Raw genomic sequence first — 13954 nt, 5'->3', positions numbered from 1 at the left:
AGAATGTGGTGCCACACAACGTGGCACTACACAAAACTGGAGCTAATAGCATAGGCACGTAGGGAACACACACGACACAGATCTGTAAGTCCACGGTATTGGTGATAAGTTGAGAAAACCGCCCCGAAATACATGTGCTACAAAACGTCACTGTTTCCTGCGCACGTACCCCGACATCAATATGGGATATGATCACCATGCACACGTACACAGGCAGCACAGCGGGTTGGCATACTCTGGATCAGGTGGTCGAACAGCTGCTGGGGTATAGCCTCTCATTCTTGCACCAGTGCCTGTCGGAGCTCCTGAAGTGACATAGGGGTTTGAAGATGTGCAGCATACGTCGACCGAGAGCATCCCAGACTTGCTCTATGGGGTTTAGGTCTGGAGAGTAGGCAGGCCACTCCATTCGCGTGATATCTTCTGTTTCAAGGTACTCCACCACGACGGCAGCTCAGCGGGGCCGTACTTTATCATCCATCAGGAGGTAGGTGAGACCCACTGCACCCCTCAAAAGGCGGACATACTGGTGCAAAATTACGTTCCGATACACCTCACCTGTTACAGTTCGTCAAAGACATGGAGGGGTGTACGTGTACCAATCATAATCCCACCCCACACCATCAAATCACAACCTCCATACAGGTCCGAGGACATTAAGGGGTTGGTATCTGGTTCCTGGTTCACGCCAGATGTAAACCCGGCGAGAATCACTGTTCAGACTATACCTGACTCGTACGTGAACATAGCCTGGGATCACTGTTCCAATGACTATCTACTCTGTTCTTGACACCAGGCTTTACGGGCTCTCGTGTGACCAGGGGTCAGTGGAATGCACCTCGCAGCTCCCCGGGCGAATAAACCATGCCTGTTCAGTCGTCTGTAGACTGTGTGTCTGGAGACAACTGTTCCAGTGGCTGCAGTAAGGTCCCGAGCTAGGCACTTATGGTGAGATATCGGTTTTCTTGTGGTTTTGTACACTGTAGACGTCCCGTAATGTAGCACCTGGACACGTTTCCTGTCTGCTGGAATCGCTGCCATAATCTTGAGATCACACTTTGTGGCACACGGAGGACCCATGCTACGACCTGCTGTGTTTGACCAGCCTACAGTCGCCCTAGTATTCTACCCCTCATAACGTCATCAATATGTGTTCTTTGGGCCATTTTCAACACACAGTCACCATTAGCACGTCTGAAAACGTCTGCACACTTACTCGCAGCACCGTACTCTGACATGCATCAACACAAGTCTGCGTATGTGGACTGCTGACAGCGCCACAGTACAACGACCGCAGGTCAAATGCACCGCATGGTCATACCCCGAGGTGATTTAAAACCACAAACCGCCCACCAGAGCGTTGTTTCACCATGTATCAGCATTATCCTTAATTTATCAGCGTGAGTGTAGATTCCGCGACTGTAGAAATCACGTGGTTTTGAAGCGAAGAGGGACAGGGGAAGTCGAGTGCTCCAGAACGTGGTAGTTAAAAAAATCGCAAGTAATCAGAGAAAGGAATTACTAGTCAGTTCCAAAGTGCTACTGACAGTGCAACTATCACAGTGTCCATGCGTAAGGAGTTAGAGAATGACATACAACGATCGAGCAGCTTCTCATAATCCACATAACTTATGTAGGCAATGCTCAGCGAGGCCTGACACTGTGAAAAGAGCGACGCCACTGGAGAGTGGATGACTGGAAAACAGCGATTTGGAGCTATGAACCACGCAATGCCCTATGGCAAGGGTTTGGGTTTGCTGAATACCTGGAGAACGTTGCCTGGCATCATGTGTAATGTCAGCAGTGAAGTACGGAGGAGGTGGTGTTACGGTATGGTGGGCGGAGTGAGTGGAGGGGGGGGGGGGGTGTTTCGTGGTTAGGATGAGGCTCCCTTACTGCGCTTAAGAAAACGCTATATGCGGGAGGATATGAAAAAATTTTACAGCATTTCGCCCTGCGTCCAGTAGAAGAATAGTTTGGAGACGATGATGTTTACAGTGGCGTGACAGTGCATCCTGTCTTACAACAGCGTCTATGAGGCAATGGTTTGTGGAGAGTTACATCCCTGAAATGGACTTGCCTGTCCAGAGCCCCGATGTATGATGAGTTAGAATGTCAACTTCTCTCTAGAACCGAGCATCCTTCAAGAAAGAAAGGGCTCTCATCACTCCACCGGCTTTCAGGCACATCGCTGGAACAGCCCCCAGCAGAGCGCAAGCCCTCGTATAGGAGTATGACACGCACAACCCATATTAATGTCCACCAATAGGTGTCCGGAAGCTTTTGATCAGACAGCATACTGCGCAAAGGTGCGTAGGGATCACAGCATGCAGAGCACCAGTTTTCTTTGAGTTCTCGCAACTGAATAAGAGACATTAGGGTTCTTACTGAGGCATGTGGACACTCTTATTTGCTTAATATACGATTACAGAAGAATAGAAAATGCTAATAAGGGGTCGAAGTATCTTTTCTGCATGGACTGTAAAATACTTGCGGGATGTTCCCGGTGATTTAGCTAAGCTGCTCATTTCAAATATTTCCAGAACCATTTGCGGCATCGTAATTCTATTTTCACCTGGATGAATTGTGAGAAAGCCATCACTAGACGGCATGCACTCTCTTGTCAAAGCTATAGTACTTCCACAGATATCGATAGCAACTTATTTTTCTCAATTGGAACTGAAGTAATTTCCACTGGTAGTATCGTATTTCTAAATGAGACGGCGTTTCATTCTCCAAAGTCCTGTTATACTTTTGAAAGAAATTACAATATTTACGCCTTAAGATTTTGTCTATTTTAAACGTGAAACCGATAGCTGTGTTATGCGGAAGTTCGAGGTTTCATAACCAAAATACATAACGTCCCATAATGAGGAAACAGTGTTGCACCGCTGCGATACCGATATGAAAGAGGCACCGAGGAAGTGTAGCTTACATTCTGTCTGTGTCTGTTGTAACACAAGTCACTGAATGCTGTTTTTAAAACTAACTAAATGTCACTTTCTCCATGGCACTGACGTGTCAAAAGTAAGGCAAAATGGTTCAAATGGCTCTGAGCACTATGGGACTTAACATCTGAGGTCATCAGTCCCCTAGAACTTAGAACTACTTAAACCTAACTAACCTAAGGACATCACACACATTCATGCCCGAGGCAGGATTCGAACCTGTGACCGAAGCAGTCGCGCGGTTCCGGAGTGAAGCGCCAAGAACCGCTCGGCCACCACTGCCGGCAAAGTAAGGCATACCTCCCAATATCGTATCGGATCTCCCTTGCGCAGCGTAGTGTAGCATCTCGACGTGGCATGGACTCAACGAGTTGTTGGAGCACCCCTGCAGAAATACTGTGCCATGGAGCCTCTTTAGCCATCCAAAAGTTCAAAAGTCTCTCCAGTGCAGGATTTTGTGCACGATCTAACCTCTCAACTATGTCCAATAAATGATCGATGGGATTCATGCCGAACGATCTCGGTGGCCATATCATTCGCTCGATTTGTCTAGAATATTCTTCAAACCAATCCTGAACAATTGCGGTCCGGTTACACGACGCATTGTCCTCCATAAAAATTCCTTCGTTGCTTGGGAACTTGAGGTGTATGAGCGGCTTCAATGCAGCCAGACCTAATCATTTCCAGTCAATGATCGGTTTAGTTGGATCAGAGGTCCCAGCGCTTTCCAGGTAAGTACAGCCCACACCATTATGGACCCACTATCAGCGTGCACAGTGCCTTGTTGAGAACTTGGGTCGGTGGTTTCGTTGGGTCTGCGCCACACTCGAACCCTGGCATCGGTTATTACCAACTGAAATCGGGACTCATCTGACCAGGTCCCGTCGTCTAGGGTCCAACCGACACGGTCACATGGCCCGAGAGGCGCTACAGGTGATGTGCTGTTAGCAAAGGTACTCGCGTCCGTCTTCTGCTTTCATAGCCCATTAACGCCGAATTTCGCCTCATTGTCCCAATGGATACATTGCTCATACGTCCCACATTGATTTTTTTCGGTAATTTCACTCAGTTTTGTGTATCTGTCAGCACTGACAGCCTTAAGCAAACGCCTCTGCTCTCGGTCGTTAAGTGAAGATCGTCGGCCACTTCGTTGTTGCTGGTGACGGTTGGATCTCAGAATCTTGAATTCCCTATTTCCGAAATGGAATGTCCCATGCCTCTATTTCCACCTACCATTCCGCGTTCAAAATCTGTCAATTGCCGTCGTGCGGCCATAATCGCGTCGGAAACTTTTCACCTGAATCACCTGCGACAGGTAGATCCGCCATTGCAGTGCTATTTTATACCTACCGTACGCGATACTACCGCCATTTGTATTTGTGCATATCGCTGTGCCACGACTTCTGTCACGCCAGTGTACAGCTACAAATGAATGTATTAATACGTCACCACATTTATTCAAGGTACAACGTTTACAGTTCGTGTAGTATGTGGAGAGTTTGGATAAAATACACAACATAACGAGATATCACTTGGTGGAAGAGACCAAACAGGATAAATTATACTTTCCTGATTCAAATTCCAGTCCAAGCTAGTCAACTGCCTGGGTGGAGCCAATCTGCAAATACACTTTTAAAAAATGCCATGCACCAAGAGGGAATTATGTGGTGTACAAATATAGACAAATAAATACTTACAGTTTTAGAAAAAAAATTGGATGATTTACTCAACAGAAAGGGCTTCACAAACTCAGAACGTCAACACCGCGTTGGACCACCTCTAACCCTTATGCAAGCAATTATTCAGCTTGGAACTGATTGATAGAGTTGTTGGATGTCATCTGACGGATATCGTGCGCAATTCTGTCCAATTGGCGCAGAAGATCGTCAAAATCCCGAGACGATTGGTGGGCCCTCTACATAACACTACAAACTTTCTCAATTTGGGAGAGGTGCGGCGACCTTGCGACCCAAGACAGGATTTGGCAATCACGAAAAGAAGAAGTAGAAGGTCTCTCCGTATGCGGTCTGGCATTATCTTGCTGAAATTTAAGCCTAGGGTAGCTTGCCGTAGAGGGCAACAAGCAAAACAATATGGTCGACGTACCGCTGTGGGTTAAGGGTACCACGGATGACATCAAAGGGGTGCTGCTGTGAAAATAAATGGTACTCTAGACCATCACTTCTGACTGATGTGCCATATGGCGACCATCGCTGACCGGGACGTCTCCAGACACGTATTCTCTGGTCATCGGAGCTCAGTTCGAAGCGAGACTGATCACTAAAGACAATTCTACTCCACTCAATGAGATTTCCGGCCGAAAAGGTGTCTGGTGATGTCCAAGACCGCGCTGAGATATCAACATGGTTCAAATGGCTCTAAGCACTATGGGACTTAACATCTGAGGTCATCAGTCCCCTGGACTTAGAACTACTTAAACCTAACTAACCTAAGGACATCACACACATCCATGCCCGAGGCAGGATTCGAACCTGCGACCGTAGCAGCTGCGCGGTTCCAGCCTGAAGCGCCTAGAGCCGCTCGGCCAGAGCGGCCGGCTACCAACATCCCTATCGGCCTCTGTACGACCCAACAACCAGGAGGGATAGTTCAGGGTGCAAATCCTTTCCATAGCAGCACCACTTTGGTTGTAATCCGCTGCCCTCTTATAGTACAGCGGCCCGTTGACGATATTCTGCGCCCCGTTTTGTTGTTCTTAATGTCAGGCAATCCTGGGCTTACAATTCAGCAAGATGATGCACGCCCGCACGCGTTGAAAGTTTCTACTGCTTGTCTTCTTGCTCGTGAAACCCTACATCTGCCAGCAAGATCGCCGGATCCGTCCCCAATTAAGAACGATTGGGGGATTATGGATACAGCTTCGAACCAGCTCGGGCTTTTAACGATCTAATGCGCCAACTGAACAGAATTTGGCAGGATATCCCTCAGGAGGAGATCCAAAGACACTATATATGCCAAGCCGAATAACTGATTGCATAAAGACCAGAGGTGGTCCAACACGTTATTAATTTGTTTAATTTGTGAAACTGTTTCTCCTGAATAAATTATCCAATTTTACAGAAATTGCAACCATTTTTTTGTCTGTACACGTACTACACACCAACCGATTTCCGTCCCATTCGGATAATTACTTCGTTTTTTGTCTTAGAATATACGCTAAACTTCATGCAGCCGATTGGTTGTCTACATCATTTACTGAAATATCCTCTTTTTTCTTGTCGCGTCAGATCTAATTAAAATCTCGAGTTTTCGACTAACTCCTCCATCGTCTTCGCTGGGAACAACTTACTGTCGTGTCTGCTGTTATTATGACCATATACAGGGTGGTCCAATGGCCGTGAGGTTCTAGGCGCTACAGTCTGGAACCGAGCGACCGCTACGGTCGCAGGTTCGAATCCTGCCTCTGGTATGGATGTGTGTGGTGTCCTTAGGTTAGTTAGGATTAATTAGATCTAAGTTTTAGGCGACTGATGACCTCAGAAGTTAAGTCGCATAGTGCTCAGAGCCATTTGAATCAGCCAACAGGGTGGTCCATTGATCGTGACCAGACCAAATATCTCACGAAATAAGCGTCAAACGAAAAAACTACAATGAACGAAACTTGCTTACCTTGAAGGGGAAAACCAGATGGTACTATGGATGGCCCGCTAGATGGCGTTGCCGTGAGGCAAACGGATATCAACTGCGTTTTTTAAAATAGGAACCCCCTTTTTTATTACATATTCGTGTAGTACGTAAAGAAATCTGAATGTTTTAGTTTTGTGATAGATGGCGCTGTAATAGTCACAAACATATGACTCACAACTTTAGACGAACAGTTGGTAACACGTAGGTTTTTTAAATTAAAATACAGAACGTAGGTACGTTTCAACATTTTATTTCGGTTCTTCCAATGTGATACATGTATATTTGTGATCTTATCATTTCTGAGAACGCACGCTGTTACACCACGATTACCCGTAAATACCACATTAATGCAATAAATGCTCAAAATGATGTCCGTCGACCTCAATGCATTTTCAATACGTGTAACGACATTCCTCTCAACAGCGAGTAGTTCGCCTTCCGTAATGTTCGCACATGCATTGACATTGCGCTGACGCATGTTGTCAGGCGTTGTCGGTGGATCACGATAGCAAATATCCTTCAACTTTCCCCAGAGAAAGAAATCCAGGGACGTCAGATCCGGTGAACGTGCGGGCCATGCTGTGGTGCTTCGACGACCAATCCACCTGTCATGAGATATGCTATTCAATACCGCTTCAACCGCACGCGAGCTATGTGCAGGACGTCCATCATGTTGGAAGTACATCGCCATTCTGTCATGCAGCGAAACATCTTGTAGTAACATCGGTAGAACATTAAGTAGGAAATCAGCATACATTGCACCACTTAGATTGCCATCGATAAAATGGGGGCCAATTACCCTTCCTCCGATAATGCCGCACCATGCATTAACCAGCCAAGGTCGCTGATGTTCCACTTGTCGCAGCCATCGTGGATTTTCCGTTGCCCAATAGTGCATATTATGGCGGTTTACGTACCGCTGTTGGTGGATAACGTTTCTTCGCTAAATAGAACGCGTGCAAAAAATCTGTCATCGTCTCGTAATTTCTGTTGTGCCCAGTTGCAGAACTGTACACGACGTTCAAAGTCGTCGCCATGCAATTGCTGGTGCACAGAAATATGGTACGGGTGTAATCGATGTTGATGTAGCATTCTCAATACCGACGTTTTTGAGATTCCCGTTTCTCGCGCAATTTGTCTGCTACTGATGTGCGGATTAGCCGCGACAGCTTGGGCATCATCGTTTCTTGCAGGTCGTGGTTGACGTTTCACATGTGGCTGAAGACTTCCTGTTTCCTTAAATAACGTAACTGTCCGGCGAACGGTCCCGAAACTTGGATGATGTCGTGCAGGATACCGAGCAGCATACATAGCAGACGCCCGTTGGGCATTTTGATCACAATAGCCATACATGAACACGATATCGACCTTTTCCGCAATTGGTAAACGGTCCATTTTAACACGGTTAATGTATCACGAAGCAAATACCGTCTGCACTGGCGGAATGTTACGTGATACCACATCTTAAACGTTTGTGACAAAGCGAAAAAAGTGGTCCAACTAAAACAGTCATATTTCTTTACGTACTACACGAATATGTAATAAAAAATGGGGGTTCCTATTGAAAGAAGACGCAGTTGATATCTGTTTGACTTATGGCAGCGCCATCTAGCGGGCTAACCGTATCGCCACCTGGTTTCCCCTTTCAAGCTAGACGAGTTTCGTTCTTTGTAGTTTTTTCGCTTGATGCTTATTTCGTGAGGTTTTTGGTCCGGTCACTCTCAATGGACCACCCTGTCCATAGAAGACTGATGACTGATCGGCGTACGTCATCATCACGTCACGCTGCCCGAGAGTGTGTCCATGTACGCGCCGATGCTTTCAGCACTGTCGTAAAAACGCAAACAGTTCAGCGCGTTGCTGCGCGTCTTCTCAGGCAGGCAGCCCCTCGTAAGGTGATTCCTGTAGGACCGTAGAATGGAACAGACGCTCCAATCGCCGAGGACTGACTCGGACACGCCATCTCCTTCCGAAGAGAACAGAGTGGAATAGAAGAGGGTGGGACAGGGCGTCGAGTCAGGGCCCTGTCACGTTTCCAATCTGCCGGCGCGTCTGTCATCTGCGCGAGGAGAGCGCGGCGCTCCCGACACAATAGCAGCGCGCCGCGTGTGAGTGCTGGGAGTCTACCGAATAAAATAAAACGACGCAGACAGAAGGCGGGCCAGATGGAGGCGGCAAGGCGGGGCGGCAAATCCCGCTGAGTCGCGGGTTGCCGCGGCGGAAGGCGCCGGCGCAGGGCAGGTGGGGACCAGCTTCCGTACGCGTCCGCTGTCGCAAGGTGCGGTGGTCTTATACGGCACTTTTTAAAATTGTTCTTTAGTTCTCTGTCCCTTTCCCCTCGACGTTTGTTCCATTTCAAGCGGAAATGTGCTGTCGGTTGTGGGGAACGGGTACCGCTGGGCCTTAAAAATCGACAAATGAAATTAAAAAAGACCCCTACTGAGTTCGCAAAACATTATATCTGCTTGAAAAATTATTCATAACCTCATGCACTTGTAGCCACGTTGTTTACTTCAACATTTTTTTTAACAGCTGGTGCCCTATAGTTCGTAAATATTTGAAGAACATTATGATTTATCTCCAAGAGCTCCTGATAAAATTTCTTTATTGAACAACGAGTTTGGGTCCTGAGACCATCAGGTTCATAACTCATTTACATTATAAAATTATTTCCACGAGATAATTAAACACATGAATTCGTAATTGTTGGCAAGTAGTACAAAAATTTGCTATAGAAGCATAAAAATACGTAATAATATTTGCATCGTGGATTATTATTTTTTTGGCAATTGATGTAATTTGTATTAAAGTTTTACAACAATAAAGAATTTTTTGAGTTTATTTTTTGTCACCAATGATTTTATATCGCCTAGTAGGATCTTGTGAATGATTTTTGAACCTGATGACGTCCGTGCACCGGAAGTGGTTGTTCAATGAAGAAATTTATCAGCAGCTCTTGGTGGTTAATCATAAGGTTCTTCAAATTGTTTACTTCAGTGAGATTTCATTTTGCCCATTTTAGCGTCTTCTCAGCATTTTCCTGTTCACTGAGCGGGCCTGACAGGATTGCCTACTATTCTGTTGGTTCCGCGTAGTGTGTTCTCCAAATCTTTGGAACACAAGTTTTTCTTCAGCTGCTTACGTAAATAATGAGCTGGGAGGTTCACACTCCACAGCACATTTATTGTGGAGTCGTTGGAGGTTTGCAAGATGAGTCTTCGGTGTGATGCAGCAGATGAGGTCTCATTACAGATATCATACTAATCAAGTGACATGATGAATCAAAGCAGACCACCTGACTAATCTTACACATTCTAGGGAAGGAGGGTAGCAATTGTAGGAAACACTGTCTATATTTGGTGTAGGGGGATCATTTATCTGCTCAGATATTCCCAACATGAAGCAATTTGAGATAAACTACCATCTGTCAAAAAAAAAAATTATTATTTTTGCAACCGGGGTTAGTGTTATTAGCCCACTGTCCATCGTTACTGGAAAATATTTTATTATGTACATAGGTACAAATATAAACAGAGTAAATAATTTAGAATCATATTATTAAATATTCAAAACAGTAAAATCACAGAATGTTAGATTTCAAATGGCACATTCATTTATAATGGAGCACAGTTTAACAAAGGTGAAATGGACAATGAATCAGAAGGAGTGGGAATTAACTGAGGTCTGCCAGATTTGAATGACACAGATCGAGTGGCATGTAAATAAAAAATGTGACCAACACTCTACTCTAGTTATTAAACCGAAAGTCTTGATTGGTCGAACTACGACAAACGGCAAGCTAACAAAGGACTTCTTAAAAAGCGGTCCAAAAATAGAACCATTATGTGTTTCAGGCTGTGACTGCGTATTTCCATATATTTCCAGGACACAGAAACAGAATTTATCGAAAAATAACAACTTTTAAAAGAAAATTTGCATCAGAAACATGACAGCTTCACAGATGGCATTATGAAAGTTAATACAACAATATTAATAATCAAGTTGAAAGTAAGAAAGTTAATAGTTAAACAGGTAACTCTGGACAATATTTCTGAGATAAAAAATAAAAAAAGAAAGACCTTTACACGTTTATGTCACGCGTAGAGTCCTCTTTTCTGATTTAGCTCAAATGTCACACAAATATTTATATGTGCACTGGACTAAACTGGGAGACTGTGTCGCGGTCTTCAGTTCAAAGACAGGTTTGAGGCAGCAATCTACTCTAGTCTGACCCGTGCAAACTTGTTCATGTCTGTATAGCTAGGGCAACCAACATCGGTAGAACGTATTTCCTATAATCAAGCCTTGGTCTTAACCCCCCTCCCCCTGTTTTCTAAATTATCAAACTAACAATTTGGTCTGAACTCTTCTCCTACCCCCCCCCCCCCCCCGCCCCCGTTTTCTGAAGCTAACGGTATATTGATGTCTCAGCATGTGCTCTACCAAACGATCCCTTCTTTAAGGTAGATTCAGTACTCCTCATTACTTATTCGAAATATTACTCTAATTTCCAGCATTATTCTGTAATACCACCTTCCAAAAGCTTCTAGTATTATCTCCTTGTCTGAACTGTTTATTGTCCACGTTTCACTTCCGTACAAGGCTCCTTTCTAGATGTCTGGAGCATAGCATTGTATGGTAGTGATTCCTGGACTGTGGGAACACATGATAATTGGAGCTTTTGAGATATGCTGCTGGTGTCGTAACTCGACGTGGACCATGACATACTTACTTTAGAAGCTCACACTCATATTAGTGGGTCCGCAGAATTTAAGGTCATCCGGTTCTTGCTACGCAAGTCGCTGCGTACGGAAGAGAAACGGCGATGGGGTCAGGCAGAGATTTTGCAGGTGTCTATGGCTGCAGATAGTATAGAAAGACTTGGATGTTAGGCTAAGAAGTTGATATGGAGATGTTAGGAATGAGACTCGGGGTTGGTTTACTGGCCTGCCGTTTAATGCATTTTCATGTGTTTTGCAATGAACAAGCAGAAGAGCACATAAATTTGTTTACAAAAGCATAGATGCTTACTTGATTCTCCAGTAGGTTGCCACAACAAATGGATACTCCGGTCTATAATTTTACTAAGATTCCGGTATGTACAGCAACGTCTGGCACTACAGACCTTGAAATATGAAAGAGCCAGATTCAATCACTCTAATCGAACTCTTAGGTTCAAGTACTCCTCATAATGTAAGTGACACATAAACGTAGCCACATGTAGAGAAATTTACGACGGAAGTCAATAATTCTAGGCCAGAAGTACCTACAGACGTGCTTTTTGCAAGCGCTTCTTAGTGTACAAGCTTAACTGAAGATAATGATCACTCAGATGCTATCTGCTACAGGCTGTCGATCATCCGAGGAAAGAAATCTTCTGATCGCTGGACTCTCAACCTCTTGAATCGTGCGTCGCTTAGCTTTTGAGGACCTTCATATAGGAAGTTTGGGACTGTTTACTTACAGATGGGACGTCACGTGGATGTCGCTTTTTACCTCCAATTCACAATCAGTGAGCGTGAAATCAGTGGTTTCGCAATACATATGACCTCTTAACGAACTGACGAAAGCGGCTGGCACTTTACGTCTCTACCTAAGCTGACATTCTGGCAATTCCTCATGTGTCGGTGATTTCACTGTAGAAGGATGTTGAGAAATGCTGATAAGGAATGAGGTACTTCTCCGTAGAATCGGAGAGGAAAGAAATTTGTGAAAACACTGACAAGAAGAAGGAACAGGGTGTTCGAACATGTGTTGAGACATCAGGGCATAACTTTCATGGTACTAGACGGATCCGTAGAGGGTAAAAGCGGTGGAGGGAGGAGAGACAGATACTAGACTATACCCAACAAAGAACTGAGGGCGCTGGACGTAAGTGCTATTGTGAGGTGAAGAGTTTGGCACAGGAGAGGAAGTCGTGGCGGATCCCATCAAATCAGTCATATGACTGATGATCTGAAAGAAGAAAAACTCAGACTTCTGAGTTTCTCCCGGCGTATACAGTTTTCAAATAACTTACGGGAATGTAGCTGGTTGACGACGGCTTTGAAATATGCGTTTTTTTTCAGATACGTAGACGATTCTTTCGTCATTTGGCCTCATGGCAGTGTGACTATGAACGAATTTTTAGAACACCTAAATTCAATCAATCCGAACATTCGTTTCACGCTTGACGTGGAAAAGGACGTCTGCCTTCCTTCCTTGATGTGTTGGTTAGGAGCAAGGTTGATGGTATGTTGGCACATGCTGTTTATATGAAGCTTGCTCACTCTTACTTGTATCTACAGGCTGGTAGTTGTCACCATTCGGCTCAGGGTGATGGGGTATTTCGCACCTTGGTTAATAGGGCCCACGTCATTTTATACCCTAAGAGTCTCTCAGCTGAGTTAAAATATTCCGTTGAATAGCCGGTGCCAAGGCAGTTTTCTGCAATAATCGATGTACTCGGCTGTTGTATGCGAGTGTGACGATTATGTTCAGTACACCGATCTTCCACGGTCCTCATTATCTGACCAATAAACGGCACGCCTCAACTACAAGGAATACGGTAGACACCCGCATTACGCAAAACAACGGAACCTAAAAGGATCCTAATTTTAAATGGAGTTCGGAAAACACATTTCACGCCACATTTCCGCGAAATACGATTAATCTAGTTGGAAATGCTGCCTGCGTAAAGCAGAAAGGCCGCATACCTTGGTGCAACTCCGGATCATCAACTGGTGCACGGTTGGTAGATAGCGCAACGCGCTTGGTCTGTCTTTCATTGTATACATTCTGATGAAAGGTGATCTCAGGATGGCTTAACTCAGAGATTCTGGCCTGCACTTCTAGCTATTGGGATAATGCTATTAAGGAAGTTGAAATTAACCTTGTAAATAGAGATGGAGGTTTTTGTTTAAATTCTGCATGGAATCTTGCTGTCTTATTTTTCAAAAAACTGAGGGACAGAGTTAATGCCACATGGACCATTGTTTAGCAATTTTCACTATGGATAACTTCTGGCGTCGGTCATTTTGGCTGAATGGTTGTTATAGTGTTTACAGAGTGTGTGTGCGTCTTTCCAGAATTGTTCTGCAAATCGAGGCTTTAAAGACCCTTGCACAGCGCTTGCGTGCTGCAATTTTACATTGGAAATGACAGAATGATTACCTGTCGTAACACCGCTGGTTATCAACGACATCACCCGGCTGCATTCCCTAAGTTATTTGGACTAGGTGGAGTTACTTGGTGCTGGATGGAGCAGTAAAGAGGAAAAATTGGTAGGAGCAGGCTAATACTATAACACGCAAGAAAGATTATAGACTGGGTTTTGGGTAATAGTTACATAAATATGAGAATATTAAAAGAAGGTAGGA

At 44.8% G+C, this 13954-nt stretch overlaps 1 protein-coding gene across 1 annotated transcript in view; it reads right to left on the bottom strand.

The window, feature by feature from the left end:
- Positions 1–13954, bottom strand: part of LOC126473469 (uncharacterized) — a 911006-nt gene that overhangs the window by 220112 nt on the left and 676940 nt on the right. The window lies entirely within an intron of this gene.

Source organism: Schistocerca serialis, chromosome 4, assembly GCF_023864345.2.
Source record: "Schistocerca serialis cubense isolate TAMUIC-IGC-003099 chromosome 4, iqSchSeri2.2, whole genome shotgun sequence".
NCBI classification, from domain to species: Eukaryota; Metazoa; Arthropoda; class Insecta; order Orthoptera; family Acrididae; genus Schistocerca; species Schistocerca serialis.
The sequence above is the reverse complement of the archived record's forward strand: the minus strand, read 5'-3'. Positions and strand labels throughout refer to the sequence as shown.